The sequence below is a fragment of the Etheostoma spectabile genome, chromosome 15 (genome assembly GCF_008692095.1).
Source record: "Etheostoma spectabile isolate EspeVRDwgs_2016 chromosome 15, UIUC_Espe_1.0, whole genome shotgun sequence".
NCBI classification, from domain to species: domain Eukaryota; kingdom Metazoa; phylum Chordata; class Actinopteri; order Perciformes; family Percidae; genus Etheostoma; species Etheostoma spectabile.
In genome coordinates this window covers 24,256,495-24,269,772 of record NC_045747.1, presented here as the reverse complement: position 1 = coordinate 24,269,772, position 13,278 = coordinate 24,256,495, and the positions used below count along the sequence as shown (strand labels likewise).

General features: G+C 42.7%; 1 protein-coding gene across 1 annotated transcript in view; it reads right to left on the bottom strand.

Annotated features, from left to right (window-relative positions):
• The window catches only part of LOC116702842 (myosin-9), a 55,656-nt gene extending 43,897 nt beyond the window's left edge, over positions 1-11,759 (bottom strand). The window contains exon 1 of the mRNA XM_032537330.1: positions 11,494-11,759. The gene's annotated coding sequence lies outside the window, so the exon portion shown is untranslated. The remainder of the gene's footprint in view (positions 1-11,493) is intronic.
• Positions 11,760-13,278: the final 1,519 nt, after the last annotated feature.

The following is a 13,278-nucleotide window of genomic DNA, read 5'->3' as shown; positions in this document are numbered from 1 at the left end:
AAGAGGAAGCATTTGGTCCAACAATGGCGAGGAAAAACCTCCGTATTACACACCCCGACTCTTGGTGGTCGGCCACCTGGGACACACACACGGACACACACACGGACACGGACACACGGACACACACACACACACACACACACACACACACGGACACACACACACACACGTTGGTATGAGGAACAGTAGCAATAATATTAGGAATAGGACTCGAAATAATAGTAGCAGTGCAGGCCGTAGCAGAGTGTCCTTTCAGTCCCAGTTGACCCGTTTTTAAAAAGCAGGTCAACCTTGGTCTTTATAAAGCTGAGGCCATCCCTCCCTCCCTCCCTCCCTCCCTCCCTCCATCCGTCAGACTCCTTCTCATTCCTTTCCCCTTCAGTGACTCTCCCTGAGTCGAGACAACCTCGACCGAAGCCAGCGTTTCCCCCGAGCTTTATACAAGACTTGGGTGCACATATTCTGGCAGAAGGTTTAAGGTTCAGCCCACAAGAAAAGGTTTTTCAATTTAAAAAATGAACGTTTTGTAGCATTATCATCACCGTTATTTGTGTAACTAAAAGGTTTGGAAAGCAGTAGTCTCGCATTGCCAGACCTCCGTCCACCACAGCAATGCGGAAGAGGGTCTGGCAAGTCCACACAGCATTCTGGGATCAGAGAAAAACATGTTCTGGTTTATTGGCATTTCTTTAAACCAATCACAATGGCCTTGGGCGGCGCTAAGCTCCGGGAAAAGCTGTGGTACCGCTACAAAATATTGGGAAGGAACTTGTTTTGGTGGAACGTGTACATTGAAAAGTAGTTTTAGTAGTGCATCAGAAAACTCCGATTGGACAGATAGTCTAGCTAGAGGTCTGGATTTACCCTGCAGAGATCTGAGGACCAGGTGACCATAGTCCTCAGAAATCCACCAGAGTTTTAAATGCCAAAACACAGGCACAAGGCAACGGATACTTGGCCTGAACGAGTGAAATCCGTCAGAATTTCCATCGGCAACGGAGCAAGACGTGGACTAGGAATGCAGATTTAATAATAAATAACACTCAACAAGCTCAAAGTCAAAAGAAGTCCACCGGGGACCGACTACCACCATTATATCGAGGGAAGTATTTTAGTTTAGTCACATTAATTTAACATTCATTCAGCTTAGGTGCTGCCCAAACCGGCTCGGGTGCTGCACCTAAAAATTATACATGGTAGTCTACGCCTCCTGCTCCGGCTGAAGGCCACCTGTAAACCAGCTGTGCTGGGGCCACTGCTCCATTCACAGGAACAGTAATCTATTGACACAGTCAATAACACTGTCCTCCCACCAACTGCCTCCCATCCCCTCACCCCTGTAATGGGTGTTTACTGTAACCTTTAAAACCAGGTAAAGACACCACTTACCATATTAAAGATATTACGATATATCCAAAATCTAAGACGATATCTAGTCTCATATCGCGACATCCATACAGCATCGGTATATTGGCCAGCACTGTAAGTAGTTCTATACAATTTCTTTGGTAGATAGGGTGAACTCGTGTGTTTTGCAATTGAGAACGAGGTGTCTAACCGCTAACAGCGCTAGCTTCTAGCTAATAGCGCTAGCTTCTAGCTAGTAGCGCTGTGCGATTTCCAACAAAGATGGGACAGAAGTGAGAGGCCTCACCCTGTAGCTAAAACAGAGAGCTCAACACACAGGGGGAAAAGAGGAGCTGCAGCAATGTGCAGTACAACAAAGATATGGTGTTTTTTGAAAATTAAACCGTGTAATGTCCCATGTACAACCTCAAAATACAATTATGAACCTGAAAATGAGCAGAATATGGGCGCTTTAAAAACAAATTACGCCACTTTTTAATAGCTGGCTCGCCTGTTAATCACGTTATTTCCTTTCAAGCACTGTAAGATTTAAAAGGCTTTTTCTTTTTTAAACTTTGGAGAGTGCTCACTCAACATAACATGTGACATTACATCACTTCTATCAAACTTTACCAAGAGCAATGAGGGCAAAACAGCATCTGTTTTAGAAACACAAAACCAAATCCAGCAGCACGTTAGGGCTACAGACAACATTTTAACTGACTTCAGACTGTCCTGCTGTTACAGACGTGAACTAACCACAGACGGTTGCCTCGTTCATTGACTGACGAATCTGCGGATCGCACTGCAGAATGACTGAAAAAGGGGCTAAACAATGGATATTTTTAATTAAAAGTGTGCAATTTTACAATCAACACAGCCCTGTCCTCATGCTGTGGATGAGATTTTGCACTGTTCTCTCCCTGGCTTCAACTTTTTATATTAGGCTTTCCAACAAACACTCCAATCTATAGTTCAAGTGTCAGCCCCTCTTGTGTCTTGGTTTTACTGCCTTCACCCACCCCCCCCAGGCCAATGATCTACCAACTGTTATTTGCTCTCATAAAAAGTGGGTGCCAGACAGGGACTGGAAAGGTCCGGAGTCAGTCAACATGCATCATCGGCTCACTTTCGCCTTCACACTCCTTTCCCTGAGAGTGGGACGGGTGGGGCAAGGACAAGAGAGGGGAGGAAAGGAGGAAATGACAAACTGAGAAAACTATTTTGCCATTTGTGGAACTTGTTGTGTGCGAGTCTTTCGAGGAGGAGGGACGGTGGCCTTTCTTTGTGCACATGCTGTGCGGCTCTGGTAGGACTAGAGAACCAAATTAAGCCTTTGCTGGAAAATAACTGCACTGCATGACAGATCTACATCACTTTCCACATTACTTTTCACATTCCTGCCTCAACCAGGATCCTATTTCACTCTCAACTGTACGCCGGCCGATGCCATCTACCATCTACAGCCAGAGGCCCCCATTAGGTCTTCATAAAGCTCTCAGCACGTCACCCACACCAGTGGTTTTTAACTTTTAGTAGCTCTGATGTAACCCACAGCAACGTCAGAATAACTATTAGATTAAAAAAAACGGATGTTTTAAACAGTTGAGTTGTCAATGACCATCTCTAAATGCACATATCAGTCCAACTCGGCTGATGGCTGATTAAAATGAGTGTTCTTGTTAACGTGCAGACGCCAACACAGCGTCCCTCTTTCATTGCTCCAGCCACCTTGTTGAAAAGGTCGGCGTTGTCATGTTTGTGCATTTCCAAAAACCTGTTTCTATTCAAGTCTTTCATTATGTTTAAAAGTAGCTGTGTTTCTCTCTACCGCAGCCCTGCAGACCGTTGGCCGTCGCTAACTGCTGTAAAAACCCTGAGTGGGACGGAGATTCCCAATGTGCTGTTTACATGTCCAAAGAATACTACTAAAACCCAAATAATACCTGCAGGGTAAATACTATATTCAGAAAACGGCCTTATTTGGAAAATCCAAACGGAATATGCTGCTTACGTGACCCGTATCATATTCAGTATAATAGTGGAATAGCATGTAAACGTACTTATTGTGCCCATATTATGATAAAGAAAAAACACTTTTTCTGGGATTTGCAGTGTTATTTTGCCTTTTTGGTGCTTCCACACGCATAAAAAATGACCAAAATCATGTGGTTTTGATTGAGATCCGGTTTCTTAATGTCCTCTGATCCGGTTTCTGAGTGTCCTCTGATCCGGTTTCTGAGTGTCCTCTGTCTTCAGTCTCCGGGTGAGCTGTTCAACATCTGCACGGCTTTCTACGTCACTAGAGACGAGGTGGCTAACCGTAGCATGCTAGCTTGTTCTCAATGGAAAACACTGATACAACAGCTACTAGTTCACCATAATCTCCAAAAGAACTACTTCCTGTCCCTGTTCTGCTTCCTGTCCCTGTTCTGCTTCCTGTCCCTGTTGTGTCCCTGGTCTAGAAGAAGTCTCCCAGCTGATCCTGCCTTGGACTGACCAAAGCTGGAGAAAGAGTTATCAGCTGATGGATCTTACCGAGCTACTGAGCATGTGCAGCTCCCAACAAAGATAGGATAGAAGGGAGATGTTTACAAGTTATTGTCGGCCTAACAACATTTCTGTTTACATATTGTTGTTTTGCACATTCAGGAAGGGCCATGTACTCGGTGCTGTAGTTTAATTTATTCAATTAATATTTAGTATTAAGTCGCACTGCAGAATGTTTTGTTTCTTAAGCTTGAAAAGCAAAGGAATTAAATATCCTATGCGGCTGTAATAGAAGAATGTGTTTGACAAATCGTGATATCGAATTGCTGACATGATAATCGTAATTAAATCGGGAAATCAGGAAGATTTACAGCTCTATCTAACACAGTCTGTATAATGTCAGAAGTTCGACCCACTGGACACTTTTACAGGAAGAACATGATTTGAAAATAGGGTTTTGGTTGGATAAGCACATCATTTTCATGGTCATAGAACAAAATCCACATATCTATCATTCAACAGTTATCTCATGACACTATTGACTGGTTATTGAACAAATCAGAGCGGTTACTGCCATGCCCCAGCATGCACTTTCACGAGAACACTCAACAGTATTGACAACTGGATAAATAGACCGGTGGTTACGTAAGCCTTTTAACAGAAGATGAAAAAAATGCAGAGGGGAGTTAAGATAAGGATTTCAATTTGTCAGCAACTCTTTTTCTGTGGAATGCCGGCCCAGTTTAGTCTATAACGTCTGACAGACCGCTGAGGATGAAGATCTGCCATTACTACCTCACTTCTGCTACTAGAACAGAAGAATAGAAAGCCTTTCATGTCACTATGCAGTACTAGTGCAGTACCTGCACAACGAGTTTGAAGCAACCCCTTTACAGTGTCAACATGAAATATAAAATGGAAGTAGTGCCGAAGAAGAAGAAAAAGAGGGGGGGGAACGTGGTGCACAGTCCTGAGAGCAACAATATACATAATATAAAATGGTAGGAAAGATAAAAGTGTTTGCATACACATTATGCAAATAATATAGTTTGGTGTATCAAAAGTCCTGAGTATTAAATATTGCACTGTAATGAAATTAAATGGTTAAGTATTTCACTAATGAAACTACAGTCAACTATGTTGAATACTATGTTCATTAACTATTTTTAGGGGCTTTTCCCTTTATTATAGTGACAGTGGATGGACATGAAAGGGGGAGAGAGAGAGAGAGAGAGAGAGAGGGGGGGGGACTGACATGTAGTTGGATTGGATAAGCTAAAGGCCACCCCATAAACCATTTATTTTAAAGATATATCCCTTGTTATCTCTACCTAAGGCACTCCTTTGAGCCACGTACCAATTCGACTTATCTCGTTAACAAACGTATTCACAGACGTCTGAGAGGAACCTGCTAGTTTGACAACCAGTGCCGGACAATATGGACTGACGGGGGCATAAACTGACCAATGGGAGACAGGAGATAGACCCATTACGCAGCATGTTTCAAAGTTCAGTGTGAAAAGTGTCTGTGGTGCATTTGACACACACACGCGCACACACACACACACACACACACACACCCCCCCCCCCCCAGGTGGTGTCCCTGTTGATTTATTTCCCTGCTTTTTCAGATAAATAAATCTTTCCAAAAGTCAGTAAGCCCTAAAAAAAAAAACCTTACAAAAAGTATTTTCTACAAAAAAGGTTACATATGAGACTGAACGAACAGGAAGCTGGATAATTAAACTGGGACTTCAGAGAGGGCTGGACTGTAGGTTAATAATCACTGACCGAGCATTGCCTCATCGTTAAATAGAAAGCAGAGTTATCTACTGAAGTCATAATCCCAAGAGACCTTGCAAACGTCTGCAGAGAGCTTTCTGTAGTCCAAGTCAGAGTGCAACCATTTCCTGGTATTGTTTGGTTCTATTGAACAGGTGTGTGCTGTGAGGGGGGGGGGGGAGGGGGGAAGAAAGGATGGGTGGTGGAAAAAAATAAAACACAAGCAGAGGAAAAGAGGCATAGGGTGGAGGGGGGGGGAAATGAAGGAAAGCACCAGACGGGCAACAGAGGGCGCAGAGAAAGGTCTGAAGAGGAGGCAGAGACAACAAGGAAATGCAAGATATAAAATGGCAGTAAAAGGAAATGAGGAACTAACCAAGCGTTCTGACTGAGGCCACCTAATTATGACGTTCACGTCAACCAGAAGAAATGTTTTAGGCAGAACAAAAATAGATGAGACTTTAAAGAAAAAACATGTTTGAGAGAACTGCATTGAAAGGCCAGCATTAGTGATATATGGGACACAGTGTGTGTGCAAGCTGAAGTCGTTGTGTTTGTCTGCCATGAGAAACAGACAGACAGTGTGTCTATTTGTTAACTACGAGCATCACTACAACGACATATCGTCAGTCTGTGACTGGAATGTTTCTACAGCATGAATGAATCTCAGCTGACTGGAGATTAGAATATGCGCGGCTCGTTATCTGCCTACCAATCAGCAACAACATCTACTACTAGGTATAACCAAGTAACTCTGCAAAATACATGTGTAATGCATTTTGTAGAGATAGTTGTCACACTTCTTGGAAATGTTTCCATACTGTGGGCGCCTCACCTGGTAAAGGGGGCCCCCGTATGCAGAGGCTCAGTCCTTGACGGGTTTGAGTCCGACCTGTGGCCATTTGCTGCATGATGCATCAGTTGCCCCTCTCTCCCTCTCCCCTTTCCTGTCTAATAAAGGCTAAAATGCCCCAAAAATAACTTTAAAAAATGTTTACATATTGTATATTATGGTAGAGGGATTTGGTCCAGACTTTAGGGTTGCAACTGCCGATCATTTGTTGTTGAATAGCCTAAATATTGTCACAAAAAAAAAGAAAATGCGTGACAAATGCCCAAAATTTCCCAGAGCCTTGCTAGCATTTTCATCTAGCTTGTTTTGTCCAACCACCCCCCCCCAAAAAAAATTCTATTTACAATCCTTAAGCAGCTCAAAAAAGAAAAGGCTTCACATTTGAGAAGATGGAGCCAGTGAATTTGCAACATCTGCTTATCAAAATGACCACGAATTGACTAATTATCTCAAAAGTGGCCAATTCGCTTCATTTCAAATCATCAAATCGTTTCAGTTAAACTGAAGTACTGTTCTTTTAAGCTTTTCCAGCCCGTTATCTGTCCCTCGCCTGACTATCTGAGTTAAATGGATGACTGGGCCCATGAAGGCAGTCAGAAGGGCACATACACAACAGATACAAAGATAAGAAATACCTCACATTTGTTAAAAAGGAGCCTTGAGAGTTCAGCTGTGGACTGAGTGCCATTCTGTGTCACGCTGCACCAAAAGCAAGCGGCCTGCATCTAATCTGGCTCATCCAGGGCGACCCACCTTCAATGAAACCTAAACACCCACAGGCATGATCTCTCAGACGGTATCATTTTGAGAAGATTAAACAGCCTCGTACACCAGGCCCCCTGTTCACTTTTTAAGACGTCTGCGTTTCATTTTGTCTAGCATACAGTATATAACTTTCCCGGGGGGGGGGGCAGAGTTTGGACATTGCTGACACACGAATGATGGAATGTAACGATCTCCGCATGGGGCCCCATAACTGCACCGAAACACTGGCTTATTGCCAAAATGCGAGAACATCTGACCTCCACAGAAGCCATTGCACAATGCATAGCTAGAGCCTGATTCATCCGTTACTCCGACACAATTACAGGATATGACGACCCACACATGACACCTAACGTGCCCCTTTAAAAGGATAAAGACTAGGACCGCTATGTGAAGGAGTGTATGTGTGTCACCCGGAGCATCGTGACACACGATGGTTGCTGCCGTTGTTGGTATATTCTAGCTTCTGAAGCGACTACGTCAGCATGATAACGTCATTTCAATGGCAATCATTTTATGCCTGAGTGTCAAATCATTAGAAATGTGGTAAGCTCACACTGTGGTTTTTATAGCTTCTTGGCAGAAGTAAGTGTACGGGTTCGGGTTACTACAAATGAGAGCAAAGAGGTGTTGCTCTCGCTCTCTCGCTCTCTCGCATGCCCGTAACACTTTGTGCAAAGAGAAGCCGGTTTTGGGTGAAGGAACACCAGCCTCGATGTCGGACAACTAGTAGACCCACAGGCCGAGTTGGCAGCTAGATGGAGGAAATCCACCAACCAAGCATATTTTTTAGTGGCCTAAATATTAAATTGAGGGGTTTTGTAACATGCACTTTAAAACTTTGTGGCAGGGGTTGCACGTCCTGCTGGTTTATCCTCCGTTTACATCGTGCTTTCTTTGCAGGCTGGCTGACCCCTGCCATAAATTACCTCATACAGGCTAATTAATTAGCCCGAGGTAAACGCTAGCTATCAGTCAGCAGAAGCAACGTGGTGGCTGGCGTTCCGGTGTGTGTGTGTGTGTGTGTGTGTGTGTGTGTCCTCCCCCGCTAAGCTCCGCCGTGCAGACAGCAGAGGAACAGAAGAAAGTAGCTGCAGCTTCACCAAAATGAAGACTGAAAAACTCAACTATTTTGGCCAAGTCTTGTACCGACAGAGATTGTGAGATTTACCGACATTCGGCGCATGGTACTGTAGATCTGAGAGAACGCATATATTCTTAACTAATACTCAGCCAAACAGTTAGTCATACTGGAAGTCAATGGGCGTGTGGTGCGAGCATACCAGAGTGTGTTTGCTCTCCTGCGTGCAAACACAATGGTGTGCCATCTGACGGAGCAAACACACACACACACACTGCACTGACGACGCACACACGTTGTGACACTTTACCGATCAGGGGAAAGTCTGAGATTGGAATGACAATATCATTTTTGTCCATTGAAAATGACTCACGGAAATAGTCGGCGATTCATTTAATGGTTGGCACCTAATCCATTAATCTTCGCAGCTCTAAAAGTGGGTTGCTCGAACATGTTTTTGTGGTTATTTAGGACGATAAGTTCCCTCTGATCATTCATGTACTGGCTGCAAACTGAAGAAAATCAACAGCCGCGAGGCAATATGGGAAGAACATTACAACAATCAGAAGACATGCTTGCCTTAAAGTCGGTTAGATATTTTCCTTATCCACATTTTTCCCTCTAAATACTTTTACACTTCCCTTAAAGCTAAACTTATATGTGTACTTAATCAACTTAATACTGTCACTTTGTCTGCCTATATCATTTTTCCATTTGCTAATTTTAGTATACTCTGAATCAGGGGTCTAGGATTGAAGGGTGTCCTGTGTTTTACAGTCTGAAGTCCTCTAAAAAACACCTTTAAGCTATAGAAATAAAATACATCTTAACATGGCTTGGTATTGATACATCCCATTAAATAGCCATGGAAGTCTCCTGCTGCCTAGCTGACGTTCATCACAGTGAACTGCACTGTAATTACAAGACAAACCTGGTCGTTTTCAGCCGGCATTCTTGTGTATTTCAGGAATCACTCTGGCTAAAATGAGGGTAACGGATATAACAACCAGTGCCTGTCAACCTCTGGAAAATGCTCTGTCCTGTTTGAGTCATCAGACCGGATCCGCGATCATCTTAGGGGGCTGTTCTGAGATAGTCAAACATTTTTTGTACTGTGCAGAAACTTACAAGCCAAAACTCTCTTTGGCTTTTTGGAAATACTGCCTTCATCTCGGGTATTCAAAATGCCACGCCCATCGTGTTCACAAAGAATTCAAATGTATTTGTGTGGATTTTGTGGTAATTGACAACGGAAATTATCACTGGTTGCAACCCTAGTCTGCTCCAATTCCTTCTACAATAATATACAATACGTTTACATATTTTAAAGCTTGGTCCATCATTAGGTTTATCTGTAACTGTAGTACAGGATTTTAAAAACATGCATCATTTAGTTTATGTAACTATGCATGTTGCTTGAGAAACTTTTAAATTATCTGGGGTCCGATATTGTGCTTTATGTGAAAGTTGTACTTGTTTCATGTGACCCTGTACACTATCATTTTGCCAGGTTTCTCTTTAAAAAAAATAAATAAAAAAAAAGAGGTAATGTTTCTCAAGCAACATGCATAGTTACATAAAATAAATACTGCATGATTTTAAAATCCTGTACTACAGTAACAGATAAAACATGTTAACGTATTGTAGGAGGAGTTGGAGCAGACTAGGGTTGCAACCAATGATAACTTCTGTTGTTAATTACCACAAAATACACACAAATAATGAGAAATGCTCACAACTTCCCAAAGAGACGCTTTCGACATTTTCAGTACATTGTTTCGGCCAACCAACAGTCCAAAACCCCAAAAGATATTCTTACATGCAACCATGAAGTAACTAAGAAAACCAGAAAATACTCATGTTTGAGATGCCAGAGAAAATCAATCTATCAAATAATAAACTCATTTTCTTCCATCAAGACACTTCCACAAAAATTGAAGGGAAAAAGTAGGATATCCAATCTGTATGTGTGCGCACACACACACACAACACACACACACACACACACACACACACACACACACACACACACACACACACACACACACACACACACACACACACACACACACACACACACACACACACCACACACACATTTAGTGCAGCAGTTCCCAAAGTTGGATCCCCAGCAAAAAAGGGGAAGAATTATTTCCATATTCCATCCATAAGTAACAAAATGACATAATATATGACTATTTTGTTCATGTGTGTCATACACAAATTCTGTAATAAAACATCTAAAAGCAAAAAAAAATATTATCCAATGGGGGTCTGTGGTCTAGTTTGTGTCAGTATGGGGGTCCATCATGTGGGAAAAGTGGACTAAAAACTACAGTTAAATGTAGTCCTGTTTGGTTTTGTCGGGGCCAGTTCACATCCCCTGAAGGGGCCCCGGTCTGCTAGCAGGGGGGAAAGAAAGAAAGAAAGAAATTAAGAAAGAAATTAAGAAAGAAATTAAGAAGAAATTAAGAAAGAAGGAAGAAAGAGAGGAGTGAGGGCGCAGACATGCAGAGGACAAAGTTCAGTGAGGTCGAGCTGCTGTTGTTTTTCCTTCTTCTTCTTCTTCTTCTTTTTTTTGAGTCCACCGGTAAACCACTGACGTCATGCCGTCAGTTGGACGTGATACTGACCACACACAGAGCGCCCGTTACTGTCCGTTAAACCCCCCCCCCCCGAAAAAAGTCCAACTCCACTACAAATTAGTCATAATCTCCCCGGTGTCCCCGACTTAACCGGCGAACACGTCCTCGGAAGTCACCTTTTAAAAAAAAAAAAAAAAAAAAAAAAAAAAATCACATTTCAAACTCGTCATCGGCCATTTGTGCAACTCATTCAAGCGAATCACTTCCTGCCTCTTACCGTTAGCTATGGCGTTCAACGTTAGCGTCGGTAGTGTATTTCTCGACTTCCGTATCACACACCGCACACTTGTACCTGAACTTTAAGAGCAGTATTAGTCTAGTCGGGTGGTTAAAAGTTTAAAAACAACAAAATAAACTCGGTTTAAATCAGTTCGGGAGGTCCCACTTTCCACCGTTGACGTTACGTTGTAAAAGCAACCGAACTTGCTGGAGTGACGGCGGATTGAATGAGTTATGAAAGAGTGCACGGAGAGAGAGAGAGAGAGAGAGAGCATGGCGGACACATACGTTGTCCAAGTTGGACATATTACCTGCTTTTTTTGGGGGGGGTGCAGGACGCCTTTCAGAGGGTGGCTAACAACAACCAGGGGTGGCTCAGTCAGCGTCGCCGTGAGTCAATCTGTCTCTTCTCGTCGAAAGCAGCTTCGCAGAGAGTCCTGGCTAAACTACAGTGCTCGCTTCCTCCCTCTCTTTTCTCAAAACCGGTCACTCTTTCTATCTTTTTTTTCTCTCTCTCTCTCTCTCCCTCTTCCTTCTGCCCTCCCTCCTTCACTGGCTGCTCACTGGTTCGCGTAATTTCCCCCCAGTAACGTAGCTAGCCGGAGAGCCGGGGCGCGGTCCAGGAGGAAGGCGGGCCTCGGCCATCGTGTGCCCGCCCCTCTGGCCAATGGCTGACGCGCATTGGCAATCCGCGCACACTTTGGACCAATCGGAAGCGTGCATTCACGGAGGAGGGACGAGCCGCTGGGGAAGTGCCATAAAAAAAAAAAAAAGCGCAGGAAAAAAGCTGAACTTGAAAGAGTTGAGAGGAGGGAGGGGTGGCTGTGATAAAGCTGTGTTTAATAAGAGAAAGGTATGTGCATGCTAAGGATTTTTTATGACCATATAAGTACCAGTCACCCTCAGGATGGACTGCATCATTCAGGGCCTCCCTTAGTGTGTCAACAGGGTCTGAGTCTGACCACCGTCTGCTTTGAGAACAAGGAGCAGTGATGGCTCCAACACTTTGGTCCTAATTCTGCTGTAAGGCTGCCAAATATGAAATCAGACAAATCCCACACACAGACATGGCTGGGCTATTCTATAGGCCTCCTGCTACTCGTGTGTTTACATTACATCAACATATAATAATACCGGTAATTCACTTTATTTGAATAGCACCTTAACCCTTGTGTTGTCTTCCCTTTTTGACATTTTTGTCACTTTTTCAGTGTTTTCTGGGGGCTTTTTTAAAATGTTTTTTTCCAACGTTATTTGACAGTTCCAATGTTGACATTTCCATCTTATTTTGAAGGCCCATTTTTTGTGATATAAAAAACTGAAAACGGGTCAAATTCGACCCAAGGACAACATGAGGGTTAAAAAAACAACAGCTCACAAGGTGGCAGACGCACATACCAATCAATACACAGACAAACACATCACTGTTATAGTTAAAATAGAAGATGTGACACCTTTAAAGGACAGTAAAAACAACAAATATATAAAATAAAATGAACAGATATGTTAAAAAGACAACGATGACATCACATAAAAGCAAGTCAGTACAAATGTGATTTAAGAAGTGATTTAAAATTAGTCAAATGTTTTCATAATCAAACAATTCCACAGACAAACGATATGATGATATCGTCATGAAACTGTTGTAGAAGAAGTTGTAAAACTTAAAAAATTGTTGCCTTTATCCGACATTGGAAAGATGATATAGTCATAAGCGTTGCATCAATAATGCAGCGCTGTATTTATCCACGTTAATTTAGTTTTTCCTCCGCTCTAAAAGGACGTCAGAGGTAATTAATTAACTAATCGTCTGTCCCAGCGACACTGTGTCAGGATGGATGTATACGTGTAAAAGAAGCCTAAGTTGAACCTAAAAACACTCAGCGATCATGTCACTGTTAAAAATAAATAACTTCCCCCTACTGGCCCATGCTTCCACCATGGGGAATTAAAATATTATGTTTAACTACTTTATATAAACACTTTATGCTTTCTTGAGTTCCCGGATGCTAGGGAGGAAAATATTTGGAAGGAATCTTTGCAAAAGTCTATTTTAAATGTCAATTTGAGGAAAGATTCAGGAAAGAAACACACTG